General features: G+C 45.1%; 1 protein-coding gene across 1 annotated transcript in view; it reads right to left on the reverse strand.

The window, feature by feature from the left end:
- The window catches only part of LOC146821350 (alpha-tectorin-like), a 289031-nt gene that overhangs the window by 155078 nt on the left and 117425 nt on the right, over window positions 1-16528 (reverse strand). The window lies entirely within an intron of this gene.

The following is a 16528-nucleotide window of genomic DNA, read 5'->3' on the forward strand; positions in this document are numbered from 1 at the left end:
AGACATGACAATTAAATACACGTTTGGGACTAACAATGTTATTGTGTCGTAAAGACGACAAAGCTTTATCTCAAAGTTCAGTCCTAAGAATGGACATACTGGGTAAACATGGAACAGTTGCAAAACAGAGGACAAATCAGTTTTGCCCCAATTGAGCTAACCGATTTAGTCTCTATTACTTAAATTGTTTGGCGAAAGTCCTGCCCTATTTAGGGTTGAGCAACTTTCACATGTGCACAATGGCCATTACGTGCAGCGACAAAATTATATCCTACTTTGGGAGTTCCTATTCCTACTGCTGCGACTTACATCCTACGCAGATGACACCCAACTGGTTCTGGCAATACACAAGGACGGCCCAGCGGTGGCAGCTAATTTCCAAAGCGCCATGCTTGCTGTCAGTACCTGGATGTCCTCCAACTGTCTGAGGCTTAACTCGGACAAAACTGAGGTCATGACCTTTGGTAATCTCTCCCCGGTTTGGTCTTCTGCCTGGTGGCCTGACCAGCTGGGCCCTCCTCCTGTCCCAGTTGATAAGGCCAGAAACCTGGGAGTCATTTTTGACAGCAAGCTGTCATTCAACCTTCATGTCAACAAGGTTGTGTCATCTGCGTTCTTTATTTTAAAAAAAATTAGGAAAATACTGCCTTACCTTCCCACCTCAGCTGGGAAGACCTTGGTCTCTACCCCAGTGTTTTCTAAAATCGATTATGGGAACGCCCTCTTCCTTAATACTCAGAAACTCGTTCTATCTAAGTTGCAGTCCATACAAAATGCTGCTGCAAGAATTCTTCTTGACATCCCCCGCCGCCAGCCAACTACTCCAGCCATTCGTCACCTGCATTGGCTAAGAGTAGAGGGCCGCATTAAATTCAAGGCCCTCTGCATTGCCTATAAGGCAGTGCATGGCGTCGGTCCAAAGTTTCTGATTGAAGCATTCCAGTTGTATAGCCCCAAGAGACAGCTGAGATCCGCCAACTCCTGCCTGCTTCCGTTACCTCACACCAGAACGGCAACCTGGGGAGACAGGCGCTTCCTGGTTGCCACACCTAAACTCTGGAACCTTTTGCCACTCACCATAAAAACTGCCCCCAATTTGTTAAGCTTTCGTAGGCTCTTAAAGACATGGCTGTTCAATCAGTAATCCTGCGGCTTGGTCTCTCGTTTGTCACATGCGCCGAGACACCTTCGGGTATTTGTTTGCGCAATAAAAATCGCTAAATAAATAAATAAATAAATAAAGCATTAAACTTTGTCTAGAGGGCGCATGACTCATTACCCTCACTTAGCACAGGACTTCAGAGCCCTGCCTGCCAAGTAAAATACGTGTATTTATGTGTAAGAATCACTTTGATAGATGGAGGACGGATAGTACCCACTTGAACATGAAGGATAACCCCCTTCCAACTTCTTCTTCCTCCTCCGTTATTTCTTTCCAGGGCTATCTGGCCGCAATTGTCAAGACTTCCAACCTGAACAGCTCCTAGAAGTTATATCTGGTCTTACGCTCGTAGACAGGGGCAACTGGAATGCATTGTGGGAAGGGAGTCTTCCCAGCAACCCCTTGAAGGAACCTTGGACCCCATCTGATTTTCTGGACCTTGCAAACTTAGAGACTTCGATAGGCTTTGGGACATGGCCCACCTGCCAGACCTTAGCTAATAAGCTCAGCTCCAGCTTGTTGAACACCTCTTGGACACAGACCTACATGGACCTTTCTGCTTCCATAATGTTGTTCTGACTGCTGCCCATTTCCTCTAGGCTAGGTACAAGCTAAAGGCCCCTTGCTGAAGTACTGCTACCCTCACCTACTGCTGCTGATTTTGAGGACTCCAGCCATCATGGGATTTCCAAAGATACAGACACAGCGTCTTGAAACACTCTGTACCTCTCATCAAAGACTGCTGCAAGAGACTAATGCTACAAGTGCACTGGTGAGCAAACTTCCTCCCTCCCAGCACCACTTTTTGTTATTTTCTTCTCAGTTGACTTTGTGCTTTTGAGGCAATTTAGTACGTGGTTAGCTTGCGCGCTAGCCAAAGCAAAACAATCTGTGTCAGCTAGGACCAGCCCTTTGTACCAGTGCGCTTGAATTGGTTACAGTGGATTGGACTCTATGTTGCCGGTCTCCATCATCGAGGTAGAACCCAGCTAAGTGAACAGCCTTTGACTCATTCCCAGTGCTTAATTTGAGCCAGTGGTTTCCGGTGCTCGGCACCAGCACTTAATTGTCAACACTGCCCCTTATGAGAGTTTGCCACATGGTGGTGCTGTTTGTCTAATTTACAGATGAGAACAACAACAGTTTTTTATTATTACAATATACATTAGAACTGACTAATACCTGCATCCAAGCTATTACTAGAGCTTTGGGCTTCTTGAATATTCTGAATTGTCAAATATCTAGGAATGCAATGGTTTGTAGTTGTGTTGGTACTGTCAGTGGCAGCGATGTCAAGGGCAATGGTGGTGCAAGCTACAGTGGCCTCCTGACAAGGGCCCTGCCACTTATTCTTTTACAAATTAAGTACTGCCCATGTCCCTCTCGATTGCAACATATTGGGGACCGATGCTACCTAATCCTTTACCAGAAGACAGCCTAATCTTACCTGGCCACACTAGCTTACTTTCCCAAATTTTACTTTTTGTAGGGTGTAAGATACACTGAGGCATATTTATGAAGGGGTTTGTGTTTCGTTTGCACCACGCAAAGTGGTACATGCGTGACGCAAAACCAAAATGCGATTTATCAAGTCATGCAAGGCCACTTTACGTGGCCCTGTGTGGCTTACTAAATCAGGAGTAACGCAGCGCTGTGCAACTGGCTGAGTTGCGGTACTCTGCCCTGGCAAGGCGTTGCATGGTTACTCCCATGCAACTCCCATGGATTTTGACCCACTACTGGTGGACCTGGGAATGTGCCAAAATGCTAAGCCTTCTCAGGGGAGGCATAAAGAGAAGAAATATTTCTATTTCTCCTCATTTCTTCCTCTTCTGCAGCATACATAGATAGAGGAATATGCCTCAGGGAATTGTTTTTGTGCAGAGAACCCTTGCACCATGGTGTTCCTGTGTTGACGCTAGGCAGCTCGCTGTGCACCAGCACCGGGGAAAGGACAGGAATGCACCTTATTTGGATAAATAGGGTGCATTTCTGCCCCTTCCCTATAGCATAGGGCCTAAAGGTGACTTGCTGTGCTGCTCTCCATTAATTTCTCATAAATAGGCCCCACTGTATAAATAATGCTGTTTTGTTTTCAATGTATATCCAATGTTAAAAAATATGAAGGTAACAATAGGTTTATCACTTTCATGCAAAATATGTCCGTCTTGGCAAGAGGCTGCTGATCCTTCATAATACTGTGTTGTGATCAGGGTGAGTTAGCAATTTGTATGTGTATACGAATATTTTGGAACCATTCCAACATTCTAGGAACTGCATTGCCACTGGGCTGTGTTTTCACTTTCAGGGCTGTTTCAATGTTCAGGATCACTTAGTATTTTGTGTGCTTTCTATTATTATATCCTCGTTTGACCTGTAAATATTCGTATATACTTTGAGACAATGTGTCCCCACAAATCTGATTGGCCATGCACATCTGCAGGTTCCAATCTTATTAATCTGCACAAAAACAGGAGCATTCAATGTCATATACTGTGAAACTACGACTACAAAACAGAATGGAAATCGCAACACACTTCATCTCACCTTACATGTAAAACAAGTATTTGCAATGCAATAGGTCTCACATTTATGAGAGTTTGAGCTATTGGCATTATAAATTACAATGTCTTTTATTTATGTGTGGTTTTTAAAACAGATAAATAAAAGGCATTGTCATTTACAATCAGTATCAGAGGGGTGAGCAGTTCCTGGTAGGAACAAGGGAAAGCGGGGGCAGGCAGGTCTTTCTTCGTAATGCCCTCACACACCCCAAGGGATGTCATGCTTCCTCATTGGGCACTTGCCCCTCATCAGCCTGGTGCTGCAATGCCTGACGGGCTCCCGAAACCGGGGCTCTTTATCGGGGATCTTTTGAAGAAGCCGTAGGGTGCGTGCGGGTGTGGGGGCTAGGTAGTGCACGAGTGCAGTGGGTTAAAAAGGTTCAGAGCAGTCCTACTTAAGTGAAGTTTTATTATTAGGTGGCTCTTGCCTGGTTAAAATAGTGAAGGAACCCTTGTGTTGGAATAATGTTCCTAAAGGGCTGATGTGGTGTCAAAGGTCAACATGTTTCATGCCCAAGCTGCCCGATAAGGGTCAATTGGCACTTCGTCAGGACCATTAAACTGAAGGTAGTGTGTGTACTACCGTCTGGCAAGTGAGGTTAATTATGCCAGAGGCGCTAGGGAGTATACTGGTAAGCTAGTGCTGGGGTATACTTATAGACCTGTGGGAAAGGGGAGAGAGAAAAATAAAATGGGGACAGACAACCAAGAGGTTAAAACAAATTAAAAATAGAAGCAAGCTCCTTAATTGCAACAATATCCTTTGAAATACATTGATTACGGACACTTCAATTCACGTCAACGTTATGTATTTGTAATGCGACAAAATTATTCTTTTGTGAAATGCAAGGATTAGCAAGCAATTGGAAGTATTACGCTTATTAGCAGAATTGGAAAGCTAGGGGAACTAGCGGTAATAGTGAAAACACACTATTTGGGGAGATACATCAGAGGAGTGCCTCGCGGGTATATTGCTGCAAGGATGGTAACTCTTATCTTGTGGTAGCGATGGTAATGAGGAGTTTATCTTGTATGGGGATGCATTGGTGAGCAAGAATGGGAGTATCTAAAAACCGTGATGAAAATGAGGTGAATGGTTATTGAACCAATGTCTGTGCCGGCAAACTTGGGGGCCGCTGTGCGTGATCATGTGACCCGTGAACCGGCATCGGGGCAGTAGCTCCGAGTGGTTATTTGCCGTAGTGAGGGTGGAATAAAACAAGGTACTCGAGGACAAGCACACCTCGGGGAGTTGAAACGTACCAATGGTCGGGTAAAACCGCAGAAGGTATGTGACCCGTGAACCGGCATCGGGGCAGTAGCTCCGAGTGGTTATTTGCCGTAGTGGGGGTGGAATAAAACATGGTACTCGAGGACAAGCACACCTCGGTGAGTTGGGACGTACCAATGATCGAGTGAAACTGACGAAGGAATGGCGGAGGTTACATGTTAACTAATAAAGAATAGGGGAAGTGCCAGTGGTAGGCGCGATGAAGTAGTGAGCGTTAAGATGCGATACAAACAGCATGTAAAAGTAATTTCACGATAGTAAGACACTCACCCCTAGCTAACTAGTCAAGGCTGGCGGGGATAAACCAGAGCACGTCATTGCTCCGATCGCTATGAAAAACAAGCACACCAGAGAGGGCACTAAGGACCTATGGTTTGAATACAACATATGTCACAAAGATGTTGCTTACCGGTGGTATGGGAATGCAGGCAGATACTCACAGGTGTAGGCGGGCAACTAGCGATCGTCCTACCCTTGCTCAGGGCCCCGTGTGGAAGGCTTCCGACTGGCAGCTTAAGTAGAGGTGTGTCGTAACGTAAGGAGCGTGGCGGCCATCTTGGGAAGGGATATTGTGTTGAGGGAAACTTTATTGAGAGAAACAGCGTACAGCTAGCTGGCTGGAGGCAAGGGGTGGATAATGACTGGCTACCTAAAACAAGTGTTTGAATTGTAAGGGCAACATGATGGTAGCCTCATGGAGAGGAAATGCCTATTGTAGGTCGCTCACCAAGGAATTGGAGCACTATATATGTATCAATTGTAGCCGATGAACGCTGGTCATGGCTAAGGGAAGGGGACACCTAAGTTCAGGTTGGTGGCCTCACTAGAGTTTAAACAAAAGTGCACAAAGGGTGGTCCAGGACCGTGGTAGGTACTTAGTGAATCCAGCGGGAGGTACGCTGGAGGACTTAACCCCTGGGTCTTGATGGGGTTGTGTGGATTCAAGATGATTACAGTGCAAGTGTATGTCTTAATGTCACTATAATGAACTGTTAAGGAAAGTGTCAATGGCGTTTCTTGGTAGTTGCCAGTTAAGTAGAAGTTAGCATAGAGGAGCTGTGTAGAGACAGGAGGTACTAGTGGTGCAATTCTGCCCATGGGATTTCATCGTTGAGCCCCCATATGTGTCCTTCCAGTTTAAAGACCCAGCATTGTTCTTTCTTGAAAAGGGCTTCCTTTGTGATGAAAGGGAAAGCTTCAAGGACCGTCCACTGTAGATCGTTAGGAGTATGATTATGTTCTACATAGTGTGAACACACCTTGGTATTGGGTTTTTTGCAGCGTAGATTACGCCTAAGTTCAGTAATTCTTATCTTCACCGCACGTGTAGTCATTCCTATATATTGGCAATGACATGGACACGTAATGAGATAGATACAGTTGCGTGTGTTGCAGTTGATGTGTTTGTTTTGGGTCCAGGTCCAGTTGTGGGTAAGTTGGATTGTCTTGGTTGCTTGTGTTAGCGGACAGACTACACATTGGCCACATGGGTAGTGTCTGGTAACCGGGGGTAGGTTCCATAATGTGGTGGGTATTTACAATGCCAATAGCTTAAACTCTTGCAAATGCAAGACCTATTGCATTGCAAATGCGTGCTATAAAAATAAAAAAAGCGTTAGGAGAGAAAGCTATTTGAGAAAATAGTGCTCGGAGGGTGTAATTAAAGCCTACCAAGCAACAACACATGTAACAGGATGTGTACCCATGGGAGGTAACAAAATAAGACTAGGCCATAATAGGAAGGGACTACTAAGCCTTTTGACCAATGAACAGCCACAGTTTACAGTGGACAATGACACAAGCCAATCACAAATGTGGGCGGAGAGCAGGCGGAGCTTCAAGTCCCGCCCTCAATATAGCATGCCTCGCAGAGCAGCGCAGGCACTGCCCGGGCTCAATCTAAAAAGAGTTACTTGTTTAATACAGTAGATAAAACTCAACACACTCACCAAGTTGTTTCTTGAATGAAGAATACGGTGCGTGGAGATTGGAGAGAAGCCTGGGAAATAATAATATGATACCTATCCTCTAATTTGACAAAACTTCAAAACACATGAGTTGACCCCGAATATGCAGCAAAACATTTGTACAACCCACGCTTGCCCTATCACATGGGTATGAAGTCAGATCTGGTTTGATCATGCATTAACTATCCCCTTTAGAAGGAGTCTTCTTAGACACGGACTTTGTTATTGTCACTCTTTTCATGCTCACTTCTTGACCACAGATGCTCTTCAGCCAGCTTCGGTGGGTGAAAACAAATGTCTTCCCACTTGCCTGGATTCTGACTCTAGCAGGAAAAGGTAGGAGACCTCTGCTCCCAGAGAAAGCATCTCCTTTTCTATTACCTACAAATCTTGACGTCACATTATATTTTTGGCTCATGGCTTATCCGTCACCGTTGTGATGGAGTAACCCGTCCGCCGAGATCTAAATCAGACACCCAGTGTCCTCTATTCGCACAGAGGAATTCTGCAGTTCTAGGAACAAGCATAATTTAAGCTTTCCCTTGGATAAGTGCCACTTCAGACTCAAATTCCCTTTCCCATCGTGTTCCTCCACATGAAGATGTATGCGGGTAGACCTTACCTTAGCTGGGTTTTTTTGTACTCTTTAGGTGGGCTCTTTACTAGATCTCATTGACAGTGTATTCCCATTTCCTTCGCTCATACTTTTGTGGACCAATGCTGGGTCACCACCTGTTATGCTTCCTCGCCTCGACCCCAGCTGCCAGTTCACTGCCACTCCTCTGTATCACTACAACTACTTGCCAGTTGTGTTTCCCACAGTGGCTGTCTCCCCCTCTAGGAATTCCTTGCAGGCCTATCGGCTCATGGTTCTATCACTAGAGAAAGAGCCATCAATCACTCCCACAATCTGCAGCCAGGACGTTCCACCAAGAGTGTCAACATATTGAAGTCTGAACATCCCACTTTGCTGGCTGGATCGGAAGGCCATTCCAAAGTCTCTAGCCTGCTGAAGAGGTAGCACAGCCCGACAAGCATCCCTGGCAGAAATGAGCAGCTCAAAGGATACAAAGGAGCTCTGTAGATTGGCAGCAATGTTGGTTTGTGCTTGCCTCCCCCCCAGATATTCACTTCTTTACTAAACATGTGATAATGATGTTGTACTGTTGCCTAACACGCCCTACAGAAACTCTCTTGACTAGGTCTTGTCTGCTCATTAACGTCTACCTGCAGAGTCAAGAATGCTTAAGAGGCCAACTTTCCACTGCATATCAAGGGGCATATTAAAAAGGACGGCGTTAACATTATCGCCGGTTTAGCGGCAGAAAACTGCCGCTAAACCGGCGATAATGGGCTTGATAATATGCTCTGGAGAATTCGTATAGAAGCCCATGTTCACACCAGAACATGAGCTTCTATGGGAGTTCCATAGAGCATATTATCAAGCCCATTATCGCTGTTTTTGCGCCAGTTTTCTGCCGCTAAACCGGCAATAATTTTTAACGCCGTCCTTGATAATATGCCCCCAGGTGTCTATAGTCCTACGTAGTGGAGAACATGAACACTATCACCTTTGATAGTGTTTGTTGGTCCATACAACTGCTAGAGCCAGCTAAAACTTATCATATTGCCATTTCTATGACCTTGTAGCACTTACAGCCATTGGGGGGGCCTTTCCGCATGGTTCTTACTGTCCTAGCTGTGCAAAGTTATAGTTATCGTTTTTTAGTCTGCGTAACAATGGTCGTGTTCTCTGTAGTACTTAGTAATGGTTCTTTGAGTCAACTTGAGTCTTTGAGTTGTGTGTTCTGCATTTCAGTGAGTGTGCTGTGACGGTTTGTGTGTTGCTATCATTGTGTAGAGGTTAATGGTGTTATTAGGGGACATCTCATAACCAACAATATGGGTATGATGCCGTGTGAATTAGGTTGAGGGTGAACTATGAACAATTTCTGCCGTTTCCATGTGTGCTGGTATATGTGATGGCATGTGTGAAGAGTAATTGTACTCTGATCTCTCGCCCCTACTTGTTTCACAATATCTCTTGAGAACGCATGCAGGATCACCCATGGAGGCTTGTCCATCAGCAGTTCTTCATATGGCAGCTATCACCATAGCAGAACCTCTTTGTATATTCATGAATAATGTGATTCTATCCAGAATCTATCCGCACTGTTGGAAACAAACTACGATTAGGCCGCTCCTATAAAAACCTAACCTAGATCCAGGGGACTGTAAGAATTATCATCCCATATCTTGGCTTCCAGTTCCTGCAAAAAAGTTGGAACTGCATCTCAATAAGCAGCTGATGGAAACGGCAGAACACAATCATGGCTTACTGATTCTCAATTTGGATTTAGGAAACACCATGGGACGGAAACTGCTTTAATATCTGCCACTGATTATATCAGACTTACCATAGATAAAGGACAGGGGGTGGTGCTGATTCTCTTGGATCTTGCAGCGGCATTTGATACTATCCTATTTTGCTGCAGGATAGACTCCAGAGTCTTGGTGTTTCTTATCAAGCACTAGCCCTCCTGTCCTCATTCCTGACAGGGAGATCCCAAAGGGTGAAACTAAAGGAGTTTTACTCTGATTCCTTTGTTCTACCTTGTGGAGTTCCGCATGGATCTTCTCTGAGCCCCACTCATCTTAATCTATATGTGGCACCTATAGCAACCGTGATTCACTCATCTGCACTGGAGGTAGTGTCATATGCATATGACACACAGATCATGGTTACTATCCCCAAAGGCTCATGCTCAACGTCAGAAAACATTCTTGGGTGCATGACAAAAGTGGCAGAATGGCTGTCTGCTAACCTCTTAAAACTTAATGGGAAGAAAACAGAAGTAATGATATTCGGTTCAGGGACATCAAAGTGGAACAGCAAGTGTTGGCCTCAATCCTTAGGATGCTGTCCTGTCCTGACCAAGAAGGCTAAGAACCTTGGAGTTCTGATGGATATTGAACTTAACTTTAATGTTCAAACGAACTGTACCATCTCTACGTGCACCTGGCTCATAAGGATGCTAAAAGAAATCTTGCCTTTCATCCAACGACCAGCACGAATACAGGTAGCTCTGGCCTTGGTAATGTCCAGACTTGATAACTACAACTCATTATACCTGGCCGCCAATAAGAGTATGCAGTACAAACATTCAGGTGCTACAGAATGCACTGGCAAGACTTGTTTCGGACATTCCCAAGAGACAATCAGCCAGGAAGGGACTAGAATCCCTGCACTGGCTCTCCATTGAAAAACTTATTTGCTTCAAGTCACTCTGCATGGTACATAAATCGCTGTACCTTCTCTACCCGTCCAGGTTAAAAACGATGTTTAGTTGGCACTCCCCCAGTAGACCCCTTCGATCTTCGCTTCAATTGCAACTGGTGGTACCAAGAACCAAAAAGAGGAAATGGGGGATAGAGCATTCTCATGGCAGCTAGAAAACTTTGGAATTCCCTTCCTCTCGCTCTTAGGCCTATTCCACTTCTTTTACCATTCAGAAAAGCTCTTAGGACCTGGCTTTTCTTGGCCTAGCAGATATTCGGGCTACTTTTCTCTTCATCCTTCTTCCTGACGGTCAGTCTCTAGCAACTTGATGCGTTGGGGTGATTGTCGCGCTTTAAAAATTACAAAAATACTGAGGAACATTGCTTTGCCAATGAATGAATGAATGGAAAAACATTTGTACAGCGTGATCAGCTGCTTCTAATGGGAGCGTTCCAGCGCTTGAGTTAGCAGCTCAAACTATCATATCTACACCTCCCTAAAAAGAAAGGTCTTTACGCCAGATTTAAATAATGATTCCAAGTGGGTATCTTGCAACTTTTTCGGCAGTGAGTTTCACAGCTTGGCTGCTAATAAGGAGAAGGATTGCCCTCCCAATCTAGTTTTGCAGACCCTGTGGATACATAGAAGAGTCAACGCATGGACCACGCACGAAACCTCAGCATCATACTGGACTCCTCCCCCACTGTTAAGCGCCAGATCATGCCATCATCTCATCATGCTTCTACACTTTTCGCCTGCTGTGAAACGCCTTCAGATGGATCCCCACTGAGGCCAGAAAGACGGTCGCCCACACACTCATCAGCAGCAGACTTGCCTACTGCAATGCACTCTAAGCAGGCGTCACCCAGAAACTCCTCAGGCAACTACAGAACGTTCAAAACACCGCAGCCAGACTGGCCCTCAACAACCCCCGCCATAGCCACATCTCCGAACACCTGCAATAACTCCACTGGCTCCCAGTTAACAAAAGAGTCACCTTCAAGCCCCTCATACATGTCTCAAAAGCCCTCCACAACGCCGGATCAGCATACCTGAACCACCGCATCTCATTCCACCTACCCACCAGACACCTCCGTTCTGCCCAACTGGCCCTTGCCAATGTCCCTCTGATCCACAAGACAAGGGCCAGAGGAAGATCCTTGCCTCTCCACCTCAGGCTATCCCTGTCGCTGACCCAATTCAGGAAGGATCTCAAGACTTGCCTCTTTGATTGAACTTCATTGCCCAGTCGGACCTGCAGCCCCCCTTCCCAGGGCCTTGAGACCCTCAAGGGTGAGTTGTCACGCTTAATAAATACTGATTGGTTGATTGATTGAACCATATGAGTTTGGTAATATGTGCTCTCAGCTCTCATCCTAAAGAGGTATTGTTGGGACTACAATAAAAAACACGAATCACCTATGAAACCTGTGCAAAGGACGCACTATAAAATCATACCTGATAATTCTCCACCAGAATAATTACCCTTTCCCCGTTTGAAAGGAAAGAAAATTGCATGAGTGACAAGTCCTTTCTATCATGCCTTCAGGATGGTGCAAGATCTGTAACTCTTAGAAATGTGTTGCTTCACCTCCTGGAAGATATCTCTCGTTTAGAAGGCCTCGCTCACGGGCATCCTTCTAGCAGTTTTCCTATGTAGCCGCTCTTGTCCAGAGATACTGAGCCTCCTTTGAGACGCCTTGTTGCCTTTATTGACCAGGATCATTGTTGCTCAAGCAGCCATACTTCAAACATTTTGAAGTCGTTTTAATAGTCTGCCATAATTTTGTACCTCTTTAAGTTCATTTAGACAACAAAGGCTCTGAGTCTTGCCTCCATGTTTCAATAAACCAAGCCTTTGAAACGCAAAGAACAAAGCAAGCAGAGTGCTACCCGAGCCTCCATTTTGATGTCTTCAAACAGAAAGAAAAGAAAGACATTGTTCAGACCCACGACAGAGGATGACGCCGGGTAAAAGACCAGGGTAATAAATATGCCCATATGACAACAAAAAGCTGAGGCTATGAAGTCCGGCTATTCAGACAGCTTGGAATGTCTAGAACCACATTTCCATATGAATCCATGGATGTTGCTTTTAAGACTTTTGAGAAGCTCCAAAGCAAAGTTATATTTGAAGTGAACACAGGAGAACAAACAGCAAGGGCATAGATTCCAAAGGTCCTGAAAATGGAACAAAAGTAGCAGTAAATTGTAAAATCCCCAGTGATGCTTTCGGATGTGGTGTTCACATCACAACATGCCTTTCTATTCTCCTTCGCTCCTCTGTCTCTTTAATAGTATTTCTAGAGGTTTATTAAGGCTGTGATAAGCACATTTGTCCATCTGAATGTTTTGCATTTTGTGTCCTCGTGTGAACTTAATTCTGTTCCGCTGCCCACGCCATCTTGGTGTCACTAAGGTGAAACTGCAATGGTCTTGGAGTGAACATTCTCTGAAGGATTGCTGTCAATTTTCAAAGAGCCTGAAGACTAAACATGTCAACTTGAAAAAAGCTTCCATGGGACAGATATTTTTTTTTTTACTTAAGAAGGTGTTTAGGAGAGAATCTTCATTATCACAACATGAAGGACATCTACAGAGAGCCTAGGGACACATTGGATGTGTGGACTAGAAGACATTCTTGCAAACTTGAAGATATTTGATATTCACCGGTGGCATTGTGAACAGTCTACACTGATGTGAAGTACATTATGCCCCATGTGACCTCCATGCAGCATGATCAATATAGCCACATCCTAAATTATCCAAGGTGTGAGAACCATCTCCAGTATAAGTTCTTCATGAATGTGTCAATGAATTTCTGGTAATCTTCATTACTCCCCCCTGCATTACTTACTTGTCGCAGCACTTACAATATGAGGTCATTCCATACCTCCGCCCCCCCAGGCACCATACTGCCTAGCCAAAAGCGGATAAATATCTCCTATATCCTCCTCTCCAGCAGAAACCACCTGATTACCTGGCTTGGCCTTGCTCTGAGTTTCCAAAGTTGTGAGTTTACAGATATTTTAGATTTTTAGCTGCAGCACACACAACAATTATATCTGTATGTGGTAGGCCTGTGTAGAAAGGGATTGCGACCCAGAGTGAGGGTCTGTGGTTTGGAGCACACACCGGTCCTTGTCGTAACACAACTACTATCAGCACACTGGGCTGTGGAGGACTAACAGTGATGACAGCAACTGATTATACTTGTAGGGATGCCCTTTTTACATGTTGTCTACACAGAGAGAGTTGCCTTCTGGTCTGTCCTTTTTAAAGTTGTCTGTCAGTCCTCTACAACTAGCACCATGCACAACATGGATGACACATGCATGTTGAGACTGTGCATGTGCAGTAGGAGAGGCATGTGTGCTGTGTGACTAACACCACTCAGAGCAATGTGAATTGCCCGGCTTCTCCTAAATATTCCTGTGCTCATCTGAAAAGGACCAGACTCTAGTGTGTGGATGACGGAAGAAAAATGGCCTGTTTAAAGTGCAGGGACAATACTTGGTCCTTCTGACTCCATTTTTCTCCAGAAGTGTTACCCCCAACAAGTTCTGAGGCTTTCCCTCTTTTGTGCCTTACTGACAGGGAGCTCCCAGCCCCACCCCTCCTTTGTCCCAAAACCAGAGGACAAAGACCGTAGCTTGACCAGTTTGGTAACAATGAATACAAAGTCAGGAACCACCTAAATTCAGTGCCAGATTTGGGCCTGTGGCACCCACAATCCCTTTCTGCAAACTGAGTTAAATATAGGGCAGAAATCCCCAGTCATTGTGTCAGGGTTGCGGGTCACTGAGTGGCAACTTCCCTTGCCAGGTTCGAGTGCAGGAATCTGGAAATTTGCATACTGATAGAAAGAGTGGCATTGAAACCCTCAATAAGGAATGAATGAACCGACTACTGAGCGAATATTTCAGAAGTGCTCTTACAAGAAGGAAACGCTGCCTAGAAGAGGAAGAGCGCACGGGCCTGAACAAGAAGAACTGAAGTTGGGGCCACTGTGCCCAGGGAAGGATTTGCACCACCAGGACGTATTGTTAGTTCTTGTGGTACTCGTTCCCCTTGCAGGGTGCCCAGGAGTAAGGTGATGTGCTCCACAGATTTGTGCTTGCATGTGCACATGGGGTTAGAGATTCCCCTACCCAGTTTACAAACATATGCAGAAAGTTGCTGATAAGGTCTCACGTGACTATGAAGGATAAACCTGACCATAAAGTGTCCTGGACGCCTTGGCATAAAGAAGATCACCACCACTGTCAACAGTTTCATCTCGAGACAACAAAATGCTTCAGTTGGACTGGCCCTACAAAGGATCTCAGCCACATTCAGTGGTGTCATACCCATCTCCGACAATACCACTGCTGTGATAAGGAATGTTTTCTTTGCTTTGTTTGTGTGCGTGGCTTGAAAGTTTGAGCTGGCAGGAGAGCCACATGAAAAAATGCCCTTGTACTGGCTGGAGCGAGCAGAGTGTGGTTTGCCCCTCCTGTGTCCATGTGTTCCACCTTCCAGATTTGGAGGCGTGTGCCTGTACACAATAGTAGGAACCGGAGACGAAGGAGGATTAATTTGAGCCATCTCCTGTGCTTTATGTGCAATGCACACCAGACAAAGTGGGGCAACCCCAACCCAGGCTGGTCAGAAACAGGCAAACCCCGGTAGTGAGTTTTTAAAGGTACAGTGCATATATGAGATATTCCAGGGACTGGATCTATTGATGCAGTGATCTCGACTACGATAATTGTCAAAAGTAAAGACTGTAAGGAAATAAATGTATGGTGAATTAGATTTTGTTTTGTTGCACTCCTTGTTTATGTTGAATACTGTATTTAATACCGAGAGCTACCAAACCTATTCATTTTAGCTCACAATTAAGTGAATGATACCACTGAGTAAGGGCCTATAGCCCCTTCTGGTAATGAAGGTCTAGGACCATCATGTTCGTCATAGGCTCCAACAGGAAGATATACCTCAGTACTCACGAAAACGTTCTAACTGTATATCTGTTCCATTCTTCACGATGCAAAAACAGCAAACATTTACAAAAAGCAATAACTCATTTGGATCGATTTCTGCCATGGAGTGAAAATCTCAGTGTAATGTGTAGTTCAGCAAAACCATTGCTTGCTCCATTGCCTGCTTTACAAGCAGCAAACTTTTCCTAAGAAGGAAAACCTGTGTTTGGAAATGTATATCAGAGGAAGGAGGGGCTTGTTAAACAATGTAACAATGCAGCCACTGGATCTTGAGATATGAATGAGTCACAGAAGACATTTTTGTTGCAATAGGTTGCGATATGATGTAGTAATTTCCTGTAAGCGTGGTCACTTTATGAAAAGACGCATGAGGACTGTAAGCGCACTGCGTTACCTGTGACATCTATGTACTCCATTTCTCCGGGAGCCCAAGCTGCCACGGCCCCTGCAGGTGAGAGAGATGGGGCCAGGTTGGGGGGATTTGACAGAAGACCACAAGGTAAATTAAATAAATAATTTTCCAACGCCGGTCAAAATAGCCCCCCCCCCCCCCCCCGGCCCCACTGCCCCACCGCTCTTATCGGCACAGGCCGCGGCTGGGCCCAAGTGATTGTCATGTCTCTTACCAGGTGGTCCAACTGGGCTGCATGAATTATCCATCACCCTATTGCCCTATTGAAGGCAGGTTTAAAAAAAAGCTGGGGATTCTGCCCATTGTAGTAGCGAAGCAGCCAAATAATCCAGTTCTACCTCCTTTCAATTCCACAAAAAGCAGAGCATTCTCATCTGCAGGAGAACTCACTGCACGGACTACTCTTCCTGGAAGGAGAAATACTCTGGCTTCATGGACAGAGAAGGAAAACAGGTTGCCTGCTCTGGATAGGGCTTCGCTTTCACATGGTCTAGCGACCTCAAGGTATCCTTCCGTAAAAGAGAAAGATCTCCCCACTGTGTTGTCAGGGGGTCTGCTGACCTCACTGTAATCTACAAAGGAGGAGGAAGCAGAGGGGTGGGTCTCAAATAATTTTAAATCCCATGATTCTTGATTTCAAAAAGACCACCCAGCACTGTCAGGGGACATACATACATACATACATTACAAGTGTTCAGCAGAAAACAAGACTTGAGGTACTCCATGTAACGGCTGAGACTGAATACAGTATAAACAGACATCACAACTGCAATGAAGACTGTATGTCCAGCTACAACTGGCATTTTGTACACACATCACACTTTACAAACACTGGAAATATGCACCTATACATTGAAATAGGAATCA

Source organism: Triturus cristatus, chromosome 6 (genome assembly GCF_964204655.1).
Source record: "Triturus cristatus chromosome 6, aTriCri1.1, whole genome shotgun sequence".
Lineage (NCBI taxonomy): Eukaryota > Metazoa > Chordata > Amphibia > Caudata > Salamandridae > Triturus > Triturus cristatus.